General features: G+C 36.5%; 1 protein-coding gene and 1 pseudogene across 7 annotated transcripts in view; both read left to right on the top strand.

Annotated features, from left to right (window-relative positions):
• Positions 1-21,525, top strand: part of DLG1 (discs large MAGUK scaffold protein 1) — a 1,062,265-nt gene that overhangs the window by 108,120 nt on the left and 932,620 nt on the right. The gene's annotated exons all lie outside the window — the stretch shown is intronic.
• On the top strand, positions 3,972-4,409 carry LOC109491276 (annotated as a pseudogene).

The following is a 21,525-nucleotide window of genomic DNA, read 5'->3' as shown; positions in this document are numbered from 1 at the left end:
TTTTTTGCAATAGGTAAAGTGGGGTTCAAAATGCATAGATTAATTACATAAAAACAGATTTCTTTGCCAGTTGAGTTTTATATCCTGGAAATTTGTACCCACTAAAAATAATAAAAGTTATTTCTAAAGAGATGATGAAACAGTTTGTATAGTACAATCTCAAATACTTTGAAAAATGGATATGCATAGAAAAAATTAGATGGGCACACATTTGCTTTTACTTGCTGGTGACTCTCAAAATCTATAATTCATCCAATAATTCATTAACTCAAGAAATATCTATTGGATATTATTATGTGTCAGTCGTGGGAAATATGATTTCATAACTTCATCCCATAACTTATTTCTCCTAAAGTCCAAATTCATATAGCAAATTCCCTACTACACATGCCTATTTCAAGAAGATAAATATTTCTAACCAACTGAATGTCTATGATCTTACTTGGACTGTACCAAACGAGTTTAGACCAACTGTGGCCCTGCATTCTAAAAGTTCACCATAAAGGGAAGGCCATATGGCAGTGTGGAAAGAGCTTAGGCCTTTAAGTCAGACATAACCAGGTTAAAACACATCCTCTGCTTTTTACTGACTGTGTAAACTTGGAATATGTAATTAACTTCTCTGAACTTCACGGCACATATTTGTGACAATGTGAATATTAAAGAGATCCTGGTGTCTACTGTACCACATTTTAGAGCATAGAGAAAAAGTAGGTAAAATGCCTAACAGAGTTTCTGGCCCATACTAGGCACTCAGCAGAAGTTTACTTCCCATCCCATCCCCTCCATTCTATAGCAGAGATGGTGTTGTCATAAATGCAACAGAAAAACCACAGACATTTACATTATGTAGGAAACAGTACATTATTTGTTATATTTAACCAAACCACATAAAATTGCTGATGTTCAGTCATTTTTGACCTACAAAAAACAATGATTTTATATCTTTCAATCTAGTAGAATGATTTGTGTATTGAGTTCAAAGAGGGGAACAGTATTCATTCTTTTTCCTTTGACTTTCCCCCCTTTCTATATCTAAAGGGAAACATTCGGAAAGTCCATAATATGGGGGTTGCTGCTACCCTTTTAGCCCCAGAAAAACTATGGGAGCACGTAGCTACAGTGATAAATCTGCTAGGCAAGATGCTAGAGAGAAGGTCAGAAGAGCTGCCTGGATTCCAGAACTGGAAGTATCTTAATGATAGGACCTTCAGTGAGTCACTTCTCCTCTTTTAGCCTAGACTGATCACCAAGAGGAAATCGGGAAGCCTACCCAACCACCCTGGAGTGCTATGGAAATCCATAAGACCCAAGCTGGACAAACACTCTGGGTTTTCAGATGGGAAGATCTGTTAGGGCCAAGGAATTATTTTAACAGAAATTAATTTGCATGAATAACAGAACACTACATACTAGACACTCAAATGGAAATTATCTATGAAATGTCAACAAACACTTATAAAACACAAATGAGACTCAGATGGACATGGATCCTGCTCTCTATAGAACTAAGAAAACTCATGTGAACTGTACCTGCTAGTGTGCTGTAAGATTTCCATGTGCCATCTTTAATACTTAAAGTAAGCCTGTGAGGCAACATTTATTATTTCAATTCTTCAGATTAGCATTCTTACATTTCATTAATTGAATTTTATAGTATGTAAGTGGCAGAGCCTAGAATTCACATCTGTCCTTTCTATTTCCCAATCTGTGCTCTTTCCTCTCCAAGACATTGGCATGGGGCTAATTCAAGTTCCTGGAGTGTCCAGACTTAGTCTCTTAGCCCAACGACAAGCATGACATGTCTATTATCAACACCACCAAGAAATAAAAAACACTGAGTGAGTACTTGTGGGCATATGACACAGCGTGCAAAGGGAACAATGTGAGCAAAGACACGGAATTCAAGAGAACATCTGGACTCGTTGAGAACTGGAACTGGGCTGCTGGGGCTGGACACTGCAGAAAGGAGTTCTTTGGACTAAGATGGTCCTATCAGTCAAAAGCGCGGTATCTATCTCAGGCAACAGTTTAGTACAACGCAGAATTGTGGAACATGTCCTCCTTGTTTCTCTTCAAATGCCCCTAGGTTAATAACGGGCTGGGTGATGAAAGCCCCACCAGTGGTAAAGTATGGTAGTGGCTGTCCAGAACAAATTTTGCTGTTTATTTCTCTGTTTGTATGGAATATTACTCAGCTATCAGAAAGAATGAATTCTCAACATTTGCTGCAACATGGACGGCACTGGAGGAGATAATGCTAAGTGAAATAAGTCAAGCAGAGAAAGACAATTATCATATGATTTCTCTCATCTATGGAGCATAAGAACTAGGAAGATCGGTAGGGGAAGAAAGGGATAAAGAAAGGGGGGTAATCAGAAGGGGGAATGAAACATGAGAGACTATGGACTATGAGAAACAAACTGAAGACTTCAGAGGGGAGGGGGGTGGGGGAATGGGATAGACTGGTGATGGGTAAAGGAGGGCACGTATTGCATGGTGCACTGGGTGTTATATGCAACTAATGAATCATCGAACTTTACATCAGAAACCGGAGATGTACTGTATGGTAACTAACATATTATAATAAAAAAACATTAAAAAAAGAGAACTATAGCTCAAAAAAATATTTCTCTGTTTGTGTGGATGTGTGTATATGTGTGTGTGTGTGTGTGTGTTTCTACATAGAACAGTGCTGTATCTTCCTCTTTCTTTGTCATTGCCATTCTTGCCAAGTTTCTTTTTTGTTCTGCAATTCAGAGCTTTGACAAAAGAGTTAAGGCAAAATTTAGATAGATACAGCAAATTGTGTTTGGCCTGACTTCCTTGGCAGTTCTGTATAATATGTCCTTGATGTCAATCTTGCTGAGTGAGGAGTGGACCCACAAAAATGTTGATAGATATTATGGTGACAAGCTAAGACATCTGTCAGATGACACATAACATTTTAGAGATATAAATTCAGGAATAAAAGGGAGAGCTTTAAGGCCAAGATAATGGAGTTTTCAGGTAGCTAATATTTGAATTCTGACACTCTATTTAAGAAAAATGGAATGTTTATCTTTTGTTTTTCTTTATCTAGAGTATCCCTCATCATTCATTCATTCATTTACTCATTCATTCTTATATTATTCCCAATGTTGGTACTATCTAGCATTCAGTTCTTTCTACTGGAGGTTCTGCTCACAGTTTGTTGATGAATTTGAGTTGCTACAACAGCCCTTGTATATTGGTATCATTTTTCCTTAACGAATTCAAGGAAGGACTCCAATATTTAAAATGGCCGCTGAGAGAAAGAATCCTTTTCATTTCTTCATCTCTCTTCCAAACTCACTCCTACAAACAACTCCTCTGAACAATCCTGGCAGTCAGAGACATCATTTGCAGACATTAAGCTCCAGACCCACCACCTGTCCCTGCTGTGACTCATAATATAAACATAGACCCTCTGTGTAGCCTGTTTCCTAGAACTTTAAAATATAACTCACAGCTGGTGTCTCCCCTTCTGGGAGGCCCCTGTGTATGAGAGGCCCTTTCATAGAGTGAGCCAGAAAGCTCATGGTCCAGCAAAGCCTTGCATAAATTTTCAATCTTAAGAGCCTTCACAAGCTTATGTTTTTTTTTTAAATGTACTAGTATAATCTGAAGCACCATCTCTCCCAGACCCCCACAAAGTATTAAGGGACATCCCCATCATTCACTTCAAGCTTCTGCCACAGAGATCCTGCCCCTTCTCACCCTCATCAAGAGGCAGTTTTGCTTCTCTCTCTCTCTCTCCCCTAGATATTTGTGTTCTGTTAGAGCCCTCAAGCCTCAGTCATCCATATCTGTGAATTAAAGGCTTCTTGCCACAATGACAGAATGGCCACATCCAATTGCTTCTCATCCAGGTTTGATACTATGTATTTTTGTTTGCTTACTTTTAAAATATTCTTTGGAGCTTTTTTGCTCAGGTCTGTGGCACCGGCAGGATGGGCAAGTGTCCTGGTCTTCGTACTGCCAGGAAGCTCCGTAGTTACTGACAAGATCAGAAGTAGCATGATAAACAAGACAAGAAAGCCCATTTGAGCACAACCTTGAAGGCCAACACTTTTGAAGGCATTGCCCACACAAAGGGAATTATGCTGGGAAAAGTAGGGGTTGAAGCCAAAAAGCCAAATTCTACCATCGGGAAGTGTGTCAGGGTCCACCTGACCAAGAATGGCAAAAAAAAAAAAAATCACAGCCTTTGTACCCAGTGATGGTAGTTTGAATTTTATTGAGGAAAAGGATGAGGTTCTGGTTGCTGGATTTGGTTGCAAAGATCATGCTGTTGGTGACATTCCTGGAATTCATTTAAGGTTATCAAAGTAGCCAATGTCTCTCTTTTGACCTTATGAAAAGGCAAGAAAGAAAGACCAAGATCATAAGTTTTGATGGTGAAAACATGACAATAATAAATTTTCATATGCCAAAAATAAATAAATACACAAATAAATAAATAAATAAAATATTCTTTAGAAAGAAATAAGGGTTATATGAATCTCTTAAGCCTATTGTCCCTACGAAGACTAATTCATTGAGAATGAAGATACTAGTCCCCAGGCTTGTATAAACAATTTCAGAAAAATAAAGGATGGGCAAAAAGAACAGAAGACCTAATATAGAATTTGGCAGGCTGACCAAGAAATGGACCTGCTGAAAGAATTATATTGGTTGGTCTATATCTACTTTGACCACCTAGCCTGGGGAATGGCAAACATTTTTTTTTAGTAAAAGAACAGATAGTGAATATTTGGTCTTTTGGGGCTATGCAGTTTGTCTCAACTGCTCAACTATGCTGTTGTAGTGCTAAAGTACTGTGGGTGTGTTCCCATAAAACTTTATTTATAAAAACAGAGGGTGAGCTGAATTTTGTCCACAGGCCATACTTACAAACCCTGATAGCAGATGGTATAGTGCATAAGTACATGTACCTGCATGCTTAAGCAATCCATACTCAAATCCTAAATATCAGTTGAGAAATGTGGCTTTTATTCCTCAATTCAATGCCTAAACAGAAATTTGCATTTGCTAATGCTTGGCACCACTCCTATAAAGAACTCTTCAGTGTAGTAACAACACTTAGAATTAATATTTCAGATCAGCCACCTCTTTCTGTTGCTACTGTAAAATGCAAACATAAATAACCTTTAGATTCACTTTCTAGTTGATAGTATTCTTGCCTCCTTTTAAACTATAAATGTGGCTAATATGTTAATGCCAGAAAGAACCTCAAATTTTGAATGTCAAAAGAAGAATAAAATGAAAGTAAGAGATAATAATAACAATGATATAATTTTTTGTTCCTTCATTATTCCAAGATGTATCTAATCACACTACTATAATTTTTGCTCTCAAGTTGGGGATCCTACCTTTAACATTTAAACCGACTGGGCACTATTTACATTATATCGTGTAGTTTTTAATTGTTTGCCTTTCAGAAATTGATTTTAATTCGAAGTTAGAGGGAGAGGGTTTGCTTTCACAGTCTCCCAAAGAGATGTTACCCCTCCTTTATTTTAATCTTAAGCAAACCTTATTTTCATCTTGAGTATTCATTGATTGTCAGTCTGATCATATTGCCCATGTTGGGCCGGATGGATACACAGTTCTCTTAGATCACTTTGCTCTAATTTCCTGGAGCCGTGCCTAAGTTCTGTAATATGAAGTCTTATATAGTATGAGAACATTGTTAGGGAGAACCTTCTGGTCTCTGAATCTCCTGCCAAGAAGGTATCTGCTGATATATCTCTATCCCATCAGTTGTTTGGTCATCTGTTTGTTATCAGTGACCCCATGAGTATTGGAGTTAATCAACCTGAATATATAGTCCTTTGCAACAAAGTTCTGCCTACTATCTGTGTACCAGGCTTCCTCTGATTATCTAGTAGGCTTTCTCACTAGAGTCCTGCATTTATCCACAAGGATGTTGTATAGTCTGGTGCCTCACTATGGTCATCTTCCCTTGCAGACACCCTCTCCTTAAAGGGCAGAAATCCAACATATCTTAGATACGTTTGGGTCATTTTATCTCTCCTTTCCTCTTCTTGAATATTTCTGAAGTTCTGCCACTTCCTGAATCAAACTTATGCCATCCATTCCTTAGTTTTCTACCAAAAATATCTTTCTCCATTTTCTGTATGACTTCTGAAGTCTGCCGTTTATTACTGCTCCTATTGTGTCTCTTGGAAACAGTTTGTATTTGGATTTTTTTCAGTAAATGCAAGTGCATTTCAGCCCTTCCTCCATAGGATTACTGCTGGTTCCCTTTGGTTGTAGAACTGAAACACAGATCCTTCATGATACATGTAGTGATTATCTCCATCTTTAGTCCCAGAGTTGGATAACAATCAACACTGCCAGTAGATTTTTCTCCTCCTCCTCCTCCTCCTCCTCCTCCTCCTTCTTCTTCTTCTTCTTCTTTAGAGAGAGAGCGTGCACGTGAGTGGGGCAGGGAGGGACAGAGGGAGAGAGAGAGAGAGAGAGAGAATCCTCAGCAGTCTCCACGCTCACCATGGAGACCAATGTAGGGCTCAATCTCATGACCCTGAGATCACAACCTGAGACAAAATTAAGAAATCAAATGCTTGGGGCACCTGGGTGGCACAGCGGTTAAGCATCTGCCTTCGGCTCAGGGCGTGATCCCGGCATTATGGGATCGAGCCCCACATCAGGCTCTTCCGCTATGAGCCTGCTTCTTCCTCTCCCACTCCACCTGCTTGTGTTCCTCTCTCGCTGGCTGTCTCTCTCTCTGTCAAATAAATAAATAAAATCTTAAAAAAAAATGAAATGCTTAACCGACTGAACCACCCAGGCGCCCCAGTAGATTATTATTCTTAAACTCTCAGATTGTATGCTTATTTCCAAATTATTTTGGGGTTTGGGAAAGCACTCCACTGTAGCTCCCATGTATTTCTATTATTGTCCTTATTTTTCATCTTCTTTTAAAAAATAAATAATTGATGACAAGCATATGACCAGTTCCATCAAACTGGTTGAGGAAATGGTTGTACTTTCCTAGTCACCAGAAGCAGAATTTGTGCAAATATTACTCTAATTACCTGGTAGGTTTTCTTATTACAGGTCTCTGTTCAATCCCGTCTTTCAAGGCATGCTCATTGTCATCCTTAATACTAGTTTCCCTTACAGAGGCCCTTTCTCTCAGAGGATAGCAGGACATTTTGACAAGGCTGATTTAATGCAGCTGTTATGTCAAGGCTTCTTCAAAATGTCAATGTTGAATGTCAAAAGAATGTTTTTGATTACCAAACTATGTATGCAACAGCCATCCCTAACCCTCACCCTATCCTTGACCCTTTCTTCTAGAGAACAGACCAGCTTTTCTCTTAACATTTTCCACTTTCAACGTCTGTGGTCAGTAAGTCTCCGTGGGATCTGGGGCTGTTTTCCAAACCCTCTTTATTCAGTCAGCTTCTCACTGGAAAGTCTTACATGATATTTCCCCATCGTTCACACCTTCATGAGACTGCTGACATTTCTCCTGCAACTGATTTACATACTCTAGGGGATTTATACTTTCCCCTTTTTCACATATTAGTATTACCTAAAGTTCATACTTTATTCAGATTTACCAAATTTTACTTAATCCTTCTCTGTTCCAGGATTCCATCCAGGATTCCACACTACTTTCAATTGATATGCTTCCTTCTAGGTTTCTTTAGATTGTGACGGTTTCTCAGACTTGCCCTGTTTTTGATGACTTTAAAGGTTTTAAGGAGTACTGAAGAGACGTTTTGTAGAACATCTCTGAATTGGGATTTATTTTTTTATGATTAAGCTGGAGTTATGGGTTTTGGGGAAAAGGGCCATGAAGGTAAGATGTTATTCTTATCACATCATAGCAAGAGTTCATGCTACCAACACAATATCACTGTGGACATAAACTGTGATCACTTGGCAGAGGCAATGTTTGTCAGATTTATTCACTATAAACTTACTCTTTTTCCTCTGTTCTATAATGTACTATTTGGAAGGAAGTCACTGTACACAAGTCCCTCTTAGGGTAGAGAATTATGCCCATTCTCCACAACTTGAGGAAGGAGTTTCTATATAAATTATTTGAAATTCTTCTGCAGAGGAAACTTGGCTATTCTTCTCTATTTGTTTGTTTATTCATTTACTTATTTAATCATTTATTTTAATATGGGCTTATGGATATTTATCTTATACTTTGTTATAATCCAATATTATATTACTTATTTGGCCCCTCAAATTGTTCCAGCTTTAGCTATAGGAAGCTCTTTCAGTTAGCTTCTGTGCCTTTTGACATACTCCTACAGTTGTGTACGGCATTTTGTTTCATTTGTTTTTCGTTCCTCCTACTTTGTGGCAATATAATATGGTCTAAGCTTATTTTGTATATACACACCCCAGTCCTAGAATTAGGCTTTTCTTCAAAGAGGCTTGGCTTCTTTTATTTGGACAATAGTGTTAGAAACCAAGAGCTTCTATAAGTTAGTCTGTGTCCTCCACAGAATGAAAGACTTTAATTTTAATTTTAACAAAGTTTAATTTATCATCTTTTTCTTTCATGTTTTTTGGTGTTATATCTTAAAGGTCATCACCAAACCCAAGGTTACATGGATTTTCTTCTATGTTTTCTTGTAGAATTTTAACAGTTTTTAATTTTACATTTAGGTATATAACACACTTTAAATTAATTTTGTGTAAGATATAGTATCTGTGATTAGGTTCATATTTTTATATGGACTTCTAATTGTTCCAGCACCATTGTTGAAAAGACTACCTTTTCTCTATTTAAAAAAATGTATTCAATTTATTTAAAATAAAAAACAAAACAAAACACAAACAGTTCACCCATTTCTCCCACCCCCGTCCCGTGCCTCTGGCAACCACTTTTCTCTTTTCTGTATCTATGAGCTTTTTAAAAAAAAATAGATGATAGATAGAAGTATATATATATATATATTCATGCATACATATATACAATATAAATATATATATTTATATTTATACATTCCACATATAAAAGAGATCATATGGTATTTTTCTTTCTCTGTCTGACTTATCCTAAGTTCAATCCATGTTATCATGAATGGCAAGATTTCATTCTTGTTTGTTGCTAAATAATATTCTGTAGTATATATTTTACACAATTACCTGTTCATTCATTGATGAATGAACCATGGAGTGACCATGGAGGTTCGTTTCTCTTTTCAAGTTAATATTTTAGTTTTCTTCAGATAAATACCCAGAAGTGGAATTGCTGGATCACATGGTAGTTCCATTTTTAATTTTTTGAGGAACCTCCATACTGTTTTTCATGGTGACTACACCAATTTACATGCTCACCAACAGTACACATTTTGGTTGTGTGCAATTAGTTCCCTTTTTGCCACATCCTTGCCAACATTTGTTATTTCTAGTTTTTCTAGTCTTGATAATAGCCATTCTAACAGATGTAAGGTGATATCTCATTGTGGTTTTGATTTGCATTTCCCTGATGATGAATAATGTAGAGCATCTTTTAATATGCTGTTGTTCATCTATATGTCTTCCTTAGAAAAGTGTCTATTCTAATTGTCCATTTTCTGATCGGATTGTCTGGTTTTTTACTATTGAGTTGTATGAGTTTTTTTATGTGTGCTGGATATTAGCTCTTTATCAGATATATGATTTGCAAATATTTTTTCCAATTTAGTAGGTTGTCTTTTTATTTTGTTGATGGTTTCCTTTTCTGTGCAGAAGGATTTTAGCTTTATGTAGTCCCACTTGTTTATTTTTGCTTTTGTTACTTTTGCTTTTGGTGTCAAATTTTTAAAAAATCATTGCCAAGACCTATGTCAAGGAGCTTATTGCCTATGTTTTCTTCTAAGAATTTTATGTTTTCAGATGTTACGTTCAAGTCTTTAAACCATTTTGAGTTCATTTTCGTGTATTGTGTAAGAAAGTGGTTCAGTTTCACTCTTTTGTATATGGCTGTGAAGCTTTCCCAACACCACTTATTGAAGAAAAGGTTCTTTCCCTACTGTGTATCCTTAGCTCCTTGTCATAAATTAATTGACCATATATATGTGGGTCTATTTCTGGGCCCTCTATTCTGTTCCACTGACAAATGTATCTGTTTTTATGCTCATACAATGCTGTTTTAATTACTATAGCTTTGAAATGAAGTTTGAAATCAGGGAGAATGATGCATCCAGCTTTGTTCTAAGATTGCTTTGGTTATTCAAGGTCTTTTATGGACTTACACTTTCTTATCTATTTTTTCTTTTATTTTCTGAAGTAATGTCAATTCTTGAAAATGGCTTTAGATACACTTTCCACTGCCACCAAAGTGTGGCCTCACTCCTTTAAAATGTCACATATACTTTCTCTGAAATTATACTCTCATCTATACTTCATGAAGCCAGAAAAGAATTTACAGCATATTGAATGCATTGAGTATTATATAACTTAGACTTCCACTATCAGACCCTAATAATTTCTGATGAGATTACATTCTCATTCTTTAACTTTTTGTTACACAAATAGTACATTTTCATTATAGAGAAGTCAGAAACACATAAAAGCAAAAAAGGGAAAGTCACTCTCTTCTACTTCCCATTTAAAAATATTATTAGTATTTTATGTATATTTTCATTAATTTTAGGGTGCATATATACACTTACATATATTTTTTACAAAACAATTACAACTTTGTTGCAAGATATTTTCTCACTTAATGTATCTTGGACATATTATTTTCAGTACAAAAAAAGCTTCTTTACTTCTCTTTAGATCTGTGGAGAATTTTATTATTTTAAAGTACTATACTCAAATATAACTATCTTTTCTTCCATTGGTAGAGATTTGGTCATTTTCTGGTTTCCAATATTTTTCAGTGTTTCACTCGTGTAATTTTTCAGTGTTGTAAGTATTGCCACAATTAATTTTTAAGCTTGTATGTTTGTATATTTAAAAGAGGATTTTTGTAGGATAAATTCCTAAGAGTGGGTTTTCTGAACCAAATGATACGAATACAGTTTATTATAGCAGATAGTGCCATATGATCTTCTCAAAAAATCCAGCAATTTATGTGCCTTCCATACAGTATGAAAATACTTGTTTTGCCACATCCTGAATGGTTCTGGCTGTTATTTACATTTTTCATCGTTGTTATCCTGAGAGGTAGAAAAAGTACTTTTATTTTTACTTGTAATTTTTAAATGATTAATACTATAGAGTATCTCTTTAAATTGATTTTCTCTAAATCTCTTGTTAATTTCCTTTGATAATCTCTCTGGTGTAAAATGTATGAGATATTTACATATTAAACATATTATCCCCCTGATTGTAATGTATGATGTAAATATTTCATTACTGTTTCTCATATGACTTTCAATGGTGGTTTAGGCAATATAGAAAACATTATTTATTTATTTTCTGATTATAAAACATACCTTATTGTAAGATATTTAATAATAGATTGATATAAATTCAAAAATGGTCTTACCAGACTATAGATTTTTTAGTGCTTTAACAATCCTTATGTAATTGAGACTGGATCCAAAACTGGTAGTGACCAGAATGAGGACTGCACTAAACTTCTGACAATATGTGGGTGAATATCAGCCCATTGAGCTTCAGACTGTATTTGATATTAATTCCTTACTCCGCCACTTCCTAGCTGGGTGACCTAAGTCAAGGAACTTAACTTTTAAAGACAATGTTCTCAGCTACATAATGGAAATAATACCTACCTCAAAAAGTTGTTATGAGATAAAATTTAAGTACATTATGCACATTAGCTTTTTTTCCCCATGCCATCTTTTCTCTTTCTGAAGGCCATTTACATGTATGACCATGTTGACCATCCAATCTATTTGGCCCACAGATCTGGGTTTCTAGTCTGAGAGACAGGATTGCTAATACACCACTGATATCAAGAGACACCTATTCATTCATTCAACAGATATTTATTGAGCACCTACTGTGAGCCAAGCATCATTCTATGTGCTAGAGAGACAGCAGTTAAAATAGAAGAACATCTTACAGCTTATATTCTAACTGTAGAAAATATATAATAAACACATACCTATTTAAAATATTTTAGAGAGTGCAGCACTTGAATGTAGTAAAGAGAGAAAATTATGGTTTGGATGTTCAAACTTTTCAGAGGGATGAGCAAAGCCCCCCAAAACATGATTCAATAAGCAAACAGAGAGTTGTGTGGTGTCTGGACATCTGTACCTATCAGAGAATATCTATATACTTCTCTTACTTTTGCTCTTGCTCTATGAGTATTCATCAATTCAAGCACTCAAAATATTTACTGATTGCATACCATGAGGCAGGCACTGTTTCAGGCACAAAAGATATACAGAAGAGAACAAGATATACATGGTCCTCACCCATCTGTATGTTACTGTCTAGCTACTGGGTTAAATACATAAAATAAAACAAAATTTTTAAAATAAATAAGTAAAAAGCAGCAAGTACTATAAAGAACATAAAACAGGGTAAAGGCTAGAAAGTAACTTTGGACTCCTTTAGGTTAGATGGTCAGAAAAGCACTAGCTGAGAAGATGACATTTAAACTTAGCCTTGAATGACAAGAAATCAGCCAAATGAAGATCTGGTAGAAGAGGTAGAAGAAGGAAAACAGAAGGAACAAATGTGCAAAGGCCAGAAGGCAGGAAAGGAAAGGCCTGTGGATATAGAAAATAATGGAAGGAAATATACCAAAATAGTAGTTGTTAGTGGGAGGTGAGATGATTTGTTATGTACATTTTCTTATCTAAACTTGACATGGTTTTTACAATTTCATAAATGAGAGTAAATTACTTTCATAATCATAGCAATCCATTAAAATATTAATAGTAAGAAGACATGGAAAATGTAATCTAGAGGAAAACACATAAGCTTTGAAGTCAGACCCAGGTTGGAAACTCCAGCTCTGTCAATTACTCATTGTTGACCCAGGGCGAGACACCTAATTCTCTCAAAGCCTCGGTTTTCCAATCTAGAGAATGGAGATAATAGTTCCATGTATTGCACATGTAGGGACACTGGCACGGTGCCTTGACCAGAATGCAAACTCTTAAACTTACTAGTCATGTGATTGTCAGTAAGTTCCTCATCCTCTCATAAACTTAGTTTCTTAAGCAATGAAATTTTATATAATAATGTTGACCCTTCAGGACTTTCATAGAGGTTAAATGAGTCAATGTATTACAAAACAACAGCATTATACCACTTTAGACACATACTAAGTGATAAATAAAATTGGTCATCTATGAATGGGAGATTGGTGGTAATTTTTATTTTCTTTAAACTTGATGTACTACCCAAACTTTTAAAATAACCATATATTTCTACTAAAATAAAAATTGCCTTCTTATATCATTTAATGGTTTAATTTTAGCTCTACAATTCTGTCCCACAGAAATATGTACACAAGTTACAAGGATGCTTACTGTAGCATTGTCTGTAATTGCAAGTATTTGTAAACAAATATCCATCAATATAGGAGAGTTCCATAAATTACAAAAAATCTTTGCCTTGAAAAAATGATTAATCAATTTTAAAAAGAATTAGGAGAACTATAATATGGTCCAACATGGGAAATGGGCCAAGATATAATAAGTTACAAATGAGGTTTTGAAACAATTATGAATAATATAAGCCCTTTTTCACCAAAGATTATTATTATATACAGTATATTAATTTTGGCATAGGGGAAAAAAGACTGGAAGAATGAACACTGATTTGTTAACAATCCTGATTACAGGACTTCTCCATTTCTGTACTATATATTTCTAAAATGTTTAGATTGTTTAAAAAGATATAGAGTTGTACATAGAAAAAGAAAATGTATAAAGGAAGAGGTGACTAAATGCTAGCAAGAGATCACTTAGGTGTAAAGACTGAGTTATCCATTTGATTCTGCAGCGATGAAGTTATTTATGACCTTAGTGAGAGCAATTTCATAAGAACAGTAGTGATACAAACAGGCTGGAAAAGGGGAAGGTGAGAAATTGGAAACAGAAAACGTATATGATTCTTTCTGGTAGTTTGGCTAGGAAGGGCAGGAGAGAGGACAATAGCTGGAGATGGGCGTAGGGGTAAGGAAAGGCTTTGTTTGATTTATTTTTTCTTTTTTCCTGAGAACAATCTGAGCATATTTAAAATTGATGGGGACAGGCAGTGGAAGAGAGATTGAAACTACAGAAGAAATTGAGAATAATTGATGGAGTAAAGTCACAGAAGAGAGGCAGTAGGGAAAAAGATCCAAAACAAAGATGAAGGGCTTACCACTAAACAGAAAGTAGAATGAGATGATAGAGAAAGTTCAGAAGTTCAAGAACACTAGAGAAATTCTGACATGGTCACTGTAAAAATTCACTGAGAGACAACAGCAGTGAAACACGGAAGAAACATTGGTCACACCATGACTTTGAGAACAAATCTTGAGATTATGTGATTTTTTTTTCTCAGCAGCACTCACAAATAATATTAAGAGCAAAAAAATGAAAAGTGGATTGATTCTTCCATGGATTGAATTTTTCCAGGTGGTTTTAAATCAGGATAAAGAGGCAAGGGAATTGAAGAAATTGGCTTGTCAAAAAAAAGTGGGGGGAAGCATGTGTATAGGGCTTGTGGAAGGACAGAACATGGTGCATTTTAGGTCCTACAAATGATTCATGTGGCTATTGTGCACAGAGTTTTTAAAAAGTAATATGAAATAAGGTTGGAGAAAAAGAGCATAGAGGGCCAAGAAAAATAATTTGGATTTTATTCTAAGTACGACTGGAATCCATTGAAGTGTTTAAGAAGGGTAGTGACTTGAATAATTTAACTTTTCAAATTATTTCTCTGGATGGAACATGAATCAAAAACAAGATTAGATAAATACACTAAAGTCAAAAACAAGACAAGCATCCTCTCTTTGCCATATCTACTCAACAATGTACTACATGTTCTTATCGGGGAACCTAGGAAAGAAAAAGAAATAAAAGTCATCCAAATTGGAAAAGAAGTTAAATGATCTCTATTTCCAGATGACACGATCTTGTGTATCGGAAATCCTAAGGAATCCACAAATGAACTATTAGAATTAATAAACAAGTTCAGCGTGGTTCCAGACTACAAGACCAGTAAGCAAAAATCATTTGTATTTTAATATGCCAGCTATGAACAATCAAAAATCAAATTTAAAACAATTCCATTTACAATAACATCAAGAAGAATACAATACTTAGGAATAAATATAACCGAGAAAGTGCAAGAATTGTACACCGAAAACTATAAAACATTGATTTTTAAAAAATTTTTAAAAGATCTTATTTATTTATTTATTTATGAGAGAGAGAGAGAGAGAGCACAAGCAGGGGGAGCTGCAGGCAGAGGGAGAAGCAGTCTCCCCATGGAGCAACGAGCCTGATGCAGAACTCTATCCCAGGACCCTGAGATCATGACCTGAACCGAAGGCAGACGCTTAACCAACTGAGCCACCGAGGCGTCCCTATAAAACCCTGATTTAAGAAATATTTAAGAACTTAAGAACATATTTGCAAGTCACATATCTGCAAAGGGTTTCGTATCCAGAATATACAAAGAACTCTTAACAACTGAACAACGAAAAAACAAGAAAACAACTCAGTGTAAAATGAGGGAAGATTGGGGGCAGGGTTGCATATTCCTGACCATAATAATGCTGTGTTCAAATGGTTTATCTCTCCAATTAGAATGCATTTCTTTTTTTTTTTTTTAAGATTTTATTTATTTATTTGACAGAGACAGTCAGCGAGAGAGGGAACACAGCAGGGGAGTGGGAGAGGAAGAAGCAGGCTCCCAGCGGAGAAGCCCGATGTGGGACTCGATCCCGATCCCGCAACGCCTGGATCGCGCCCTGAGCCGAAGGCAGACGCTTAAAGACTGCGCTACCCAGGCGCCCCCAGAATGCATTTCTAAGGCAGAAATAATGAATGGCTGCTGTGAACTTCCTCTGAACCTGAGCTTTCTCTGAAAAGAACTACTGCATTTGTGTTAGTGGCTTCTATTAGGCATCTGCTACTGCCCTTTGAATAGATGCCATTCCCAATATTAATTTGTATGGCAAAGCACTTTATATAGGTAAATTCAATTGAACATACAAGGCATTATTTATTGCTGAAATTCAATGAGTTAAAGATCAAAAAAATCTATGGAATAATTAGATATGTCAATAGATTAAAGGAAAAAAATATGGTCATTTCAATAAATGCAAAAAAGAAAAAAGATAAAATTTCACCAATAATCTTGACTATTAATACTCAATAAACTAAAACCCCCAAATACTAGTAATATAAAATTACCACTTATTATAGTAATAAAAACCAACCGAATTTCAGTTTTTTAAAAAAGAGAAAAGGACTTGAATAGATATTTCTCCAAAAAAGATAAACAAATGACCAATAAGCACGTGAAAAGATATTCAAAATTATTAGTCATTAGGAAAATGCATATTAAAACCACAATGAGATACCACACAACACCCACTAGGTTGGCTATAATTAAAAAATGGACAATAATAAGTATAGACAAAGATGTGGATAAACTGGAACCCTCTTACATTGCTGATGGGAAAGTAAAATGGTACAGCCACTTTGGGAAACAGTTTGGCTGTTCCTCAAAATTTAATCAGAGAGATACCATATGACTCACCAATTCTACTCCTAGGTATATATACCCCCCAAATTGAAAATACATGTCCACACAAAAAAATTTGTATATTATTGTTCATAGAACTATTCATAACAGTTGAAAAGGAAGTAACCCAAATGTACATCAACTGATAAATGGATAAAAAAATTGTATATCCATACAGTGAAATATTATTCAGCCTTGAAAAGGAATGAGGTATTGATATACGCTACCATGTGGATGAACTTCAAAAACATTATGCTAAGTGAAAGAAACAATATTCAAATGGCCTCATATTTTATGATTCCATTTATATGAAATGTTCAGTGTAGACAAATCCAGAGAAACAGAAATAGACTGTTTTCCAGGAGATGAGAGGGCATAATGGAAAGTGATGGCTAATATATACAGAATTTTTTTGGGGGGGTGATGAGAATATTCTGATATTAGTGATGATAGGTGCAAAGCTTTGTAACTACACTAAAACCCACTCAGTCGTGGAACAGTGTTTATTTTATGGTGTGTGAATTTTATCTCAAAAAAAAAGGAAGGAAGGAAATAAAGGGAAAGGAAAGAAGAGAGGGAAGAAGGAAAGAAAGGAGTGTGATAGAGAAATTGGTTAGGAATAGGGGTAAAGAAAAGTGAGCATCTGCTGTCTGCAATTTCTCAGTTAGGATAAAAATTCCATATATGCATATATTTTCCATTCACCTTAGATATATTAGGTGAAATTACTGCTTGTTTGTTTCCAAAAACAGAGAAAGAAACATTAATTTTGCATCCTGAATTCTAGACTCCTCCCTAAGTCTATGGTATTATCAGAATAGCTAAGATTTCCCTGTGATCACTTGTCTAATAGTATTTCAAAACCCAAAAAGAATTGCATATTGTTTTATCAGTTATTTTGGAAACACCTAATTTTTTTTCAAGAATGGTGATATTATGGGGCAGACACTAGCTGCCTGCAGCTCAGGTCATGATCCCGGGATCCTGGGATCAAGTCCCACAATGGGCTCCCTGCTCAGCTGAGAGTCTGCCTCTCCCTCTCCTTCTTCCCCTCCGCATTGCTGGTGCTCTCTTTCTCTCCCTGTCTCTCAAACTAACAAAATGAAATCTTAAAAAAAAAAAAAAGAATGGAGGACACCTGGGTGGCTCAGTCGGTTAATCCTCTGCCTTTGGCTCAGGTCATGATCCCAGGGTCCTGGGATGGAGTCCACACTGGGCTTCTTGCTCTCCGAGGAGCCTGCTTCCCCCTCTGCCTGCCGCTCCCCCTGCTTGTGTGCACACACGCTTTCTCTCTGTGTCTCTGATAAATAAATAAGTAAAATCTTTTTTAAAAATGGGAATATTACTTGGCTCTTTGGGCAACTAATTTTTGACAAAGCAGGAAAAAACATCCAGTGGAAAAAAAGACAGTCTCTTCAACAAATGGTGCTGGGAAAATTGGACAGCTACATGCAAAAGAATGAAACTTGACCACTCTCTCACACCTCAAGATAAAAAGCTTCTGCACAGCCAACGAAACAGTCAAAAAAACTAAGAGGCAGCCCACAGAATGGGAGAATATATTTGCAAATGATACTACATATAAAAGACTGGTATCCAAGATCTACAAAGAACTTCTCAAACTCAATACAGGAGAAGCAAACAAATCATAAAATGGGCAGAAGATATGAACAGACACTTTTCCAATGAAGACATACAAATGGCTAACAGGCACATGAAAAAATGTTCAAAATCATTACCCATCAGGGAAATTCAAATCAAAACCACACTAAGATACCACCTTACACCAGTTAGAATGGCAAAAAATTGACAACGCAAGAAACAACAATTGTTGGAGAGGATGTGGAGAAAGGGGATCCCTCTTACTCTGTTGATGGGAATGCAAGTTGGCATAGCCACTTTGGAAAACAGTGTGGAGGTCCCTTAAAAAGTTAAAAATTGAGCTACCCTAGGATCCAGCCATTGCACTACTGGGTATTTACCCCAAAGATACAGACGTAGTGAAGAGAAGGGCCATATGCACCCCAATGTTCATAGCAGCTCTGTCACAACAGCTAAATTGTGGAAGGAGCCGAGATGCCCTTCAACAGATGACTGGATTAAGAAGTTGTGGTCCATATATACAATGGAAGATTATTAAGATGTCAAAAAGAACGACTTCTCAACATTTGCTGCAACATGAATGGCACTGGAGGAGATAATGCTAAGTGAAATAAGTCAAGCAGAGAAAGACAAATATTGTATGGTTTCTCTCATCTATAGAACATAAGAACTAGGAAGATCGGTAAGAGAAGAAAGGGATAAAGAAAGGGGGGGGTAATCAGAAGGGGGAATGAAGCATGAGAGACTATGGACTCTGAGAAACAAACTGTGGGCTACAGAGGGGAGGGGGGTGGGGGAATGGGATAGGCTGGTGATGGGTAGTAAGGAGGGCACGTATTGCATGGTGCACTGGGTGTTAAACGCAAATAATGAATCATGGAACTTTACATCAAAAACCAGGGATGTACTGTATGGTGACTAACATAATATAATAAAATAATATTTTAAAAAATGGGAATATTACAGCGTTCAGGTTTTTTGTCTGTTCACTCTGACACTTTGGATATTAGTGGCATTTAGTTTCAAATAGTAAAAGTTAGTGTCTTTTGCATACTTTAATAAAGTAAGGCTAAATACTAAAAACAGTATGAGAAGAGGAAATTCAGAGTTTCTATATGGATGGTGATATAATTTGCCTGATGTTTCATATTCCTGGAAGTTCATGTAATAAATGCCATTTACTCTGGGGCCATTTGGGTAGCTCAGTCGCTTACGCTTCTGACTCTTGATTTTGGCTCAGATCATGATCTCAGGGTCCTGAGATGGAGCCCCAAGGTGGACTCCCTGGGAGTCTTCTTGAGATTCTCTCTTCCTTTCCCTCTGCCCCTCCCCATGCTCGCGTGCAGTCTCTCTCTCTCTCAAATAAATGACTCTTTTAAAACATATAAACAAATAAATGTCATTGACTCTGAAAAAACTGATAAAGAAAATCAGTTAGGAGGACTTTATAGTAGTTTAGCTAAGAAAAGATGTTATTTTTGGACTAGTATGGTAGCAATGGAGTTGGAGATAAGCAGACAGACTTAAATATATTTAGGAGATAGAATCATTAGGACTTGGGATAGACCAGAAATGAAAATGACAGAGATAAAAGTCAAAGTTTCTGGTTTTTAAAAATGAGTGAAGGGGCGCCTGGGTGGTGCAGTTGTTAAGCGTCTGCCTTCGGCTCAGGGCATGATCCCAGTGTTCTGGGATCGAGCCCCACATTAGGCTCCTCTGCTAGGAGCCTGCTTCTTCCTCTCCCACTCCCCCTGCTTGTGTTCCCTCTCTCGCTGGCTGTCTGTCTCTGTCAAATAAATAAATAAAAATCTTTAAAAAAATAAAAAATAAATAAAAATGAGTGAAGCTGCCTGCCATTCACTGAGATTAAAAAAGGTAAAGGAAGGGGCGCCTGGGTAGCGCAGTCCTTAAGCGTCTGCCTTTGGCTCAGGGCGTGATCCCGGCGTGTCGGGATCGAGTCCCACATCGGGTTCCTCTGCTGGGAGCCTGCTTCTTCCTCTCCCACTCCCCTGCTGTGTTCCCTCTCTTGCTGGCTGTCTCTCTGTCACATAAATAAATTTTAAAAATCTTAAAAAAAAAAAAAAAAAAGAAAGGTAAAGGAAGATCTCTCTGGAGGCTGGGAGAGAACAGAAATGATGAGTTAAGTTTTGGACATCTTGAGTTTGAAATGTTAAGGTGAAAACTAAGTTGCTTATTATCAGGTCTAAAACTCAGAGGAGTCTGGACAGGAGATAAACTTGGGAGTTGCATGCATATAAATAAAGCTTTTGGCTTTATAATATACTTATCCTTTATTTTTTTTTTTTAAAGATTTTATTTATTTATTTGACAGAGATAGAGACAGCCAGCGATAGAGGGAACACAAGCAGGGGGGGGGGGAGAGGAAGAAGCAGGCTCATAGCAGAGGAGCCTGATTTGGGGCTCGATCCTNTCCCATAACGCCGGGATCACGCCCTGAGCCGAAGGCAGACGCTTAACCGCTGTGCCACCCAGGCGCCCCTATAATATACTTATCCTTTAATCCAACAATTCTATGTTGAGGAGTTCATCCTAAAAAAAGTAGTTCAGAGGTGCCTGGGTGGCTCAGTCAGTTAAGCCACCAGCTCTTCTTCTTCTTCTTTTTTTTTTGCATTTTATTTTTTTATTTTTATTTCATTTTTTTATTTAAATTCAATTAGCCAAGGTATAGTACATCATTAGTTTTTTATATAATGCTCAATGATTCATTAGTTGAATATAACACCCAGTGCTCATCACATCACATGTCCTCTTTAATACCCATTCCCCAGTTACCCCATCCCCCCACCCTCCTCCCTTTCAGCAACCCTCAGTTTGTTTCCCATAGTTGAGTCTCTCATGGTTTTTCACCCTCTGATGACTTCCCATTCAGTTTTCCCTCCCTTCCCCTATGATCCTCGGTGCTATTCCTTATATTCCACATATGAGCGAAACCATATGATAATTGTGTTTCTCTGATTGATTTATTTCACTTAGCATAACACCCTCCAGTTCCATCCATGTCGCTGTAAATGTAAAAGGTAGGTATTAATCTCCTGATGGCTGAGTAACATTCCATTATACACATGAACCGTACGTACTTTATCCAATCATCTGTTGAAAGACATCTCATAAGCCACTGACTCTTTTTTTTAGATGGTTAATAAAATTGGTTACCATCTTTTTTTTTATAATGATTTTTTTAATTATATTATGTTAATCACCATACAGTACATCCCCGGATTCCGATGT

This window comes from Ailuropoda melanoleuca, chromosome 1 (assembly GCF_002007445.2).
Source record: "Ailuropoda melanoleuca isolate Jingjing chromosome 1, ASM200744v2, whole genome shotgun sequence".
Lineage (NCBI taxonomy): Eukaryota > Metazoa > Chordata > Mammalia > Carnivora > Ursidae > Ailuropoda > Ailuropoda melanoleuca.
Note: the sequence above shows the minus strand (reverse complement) of the source record. Positions and strands in the feature narration are given on the sequence as shown.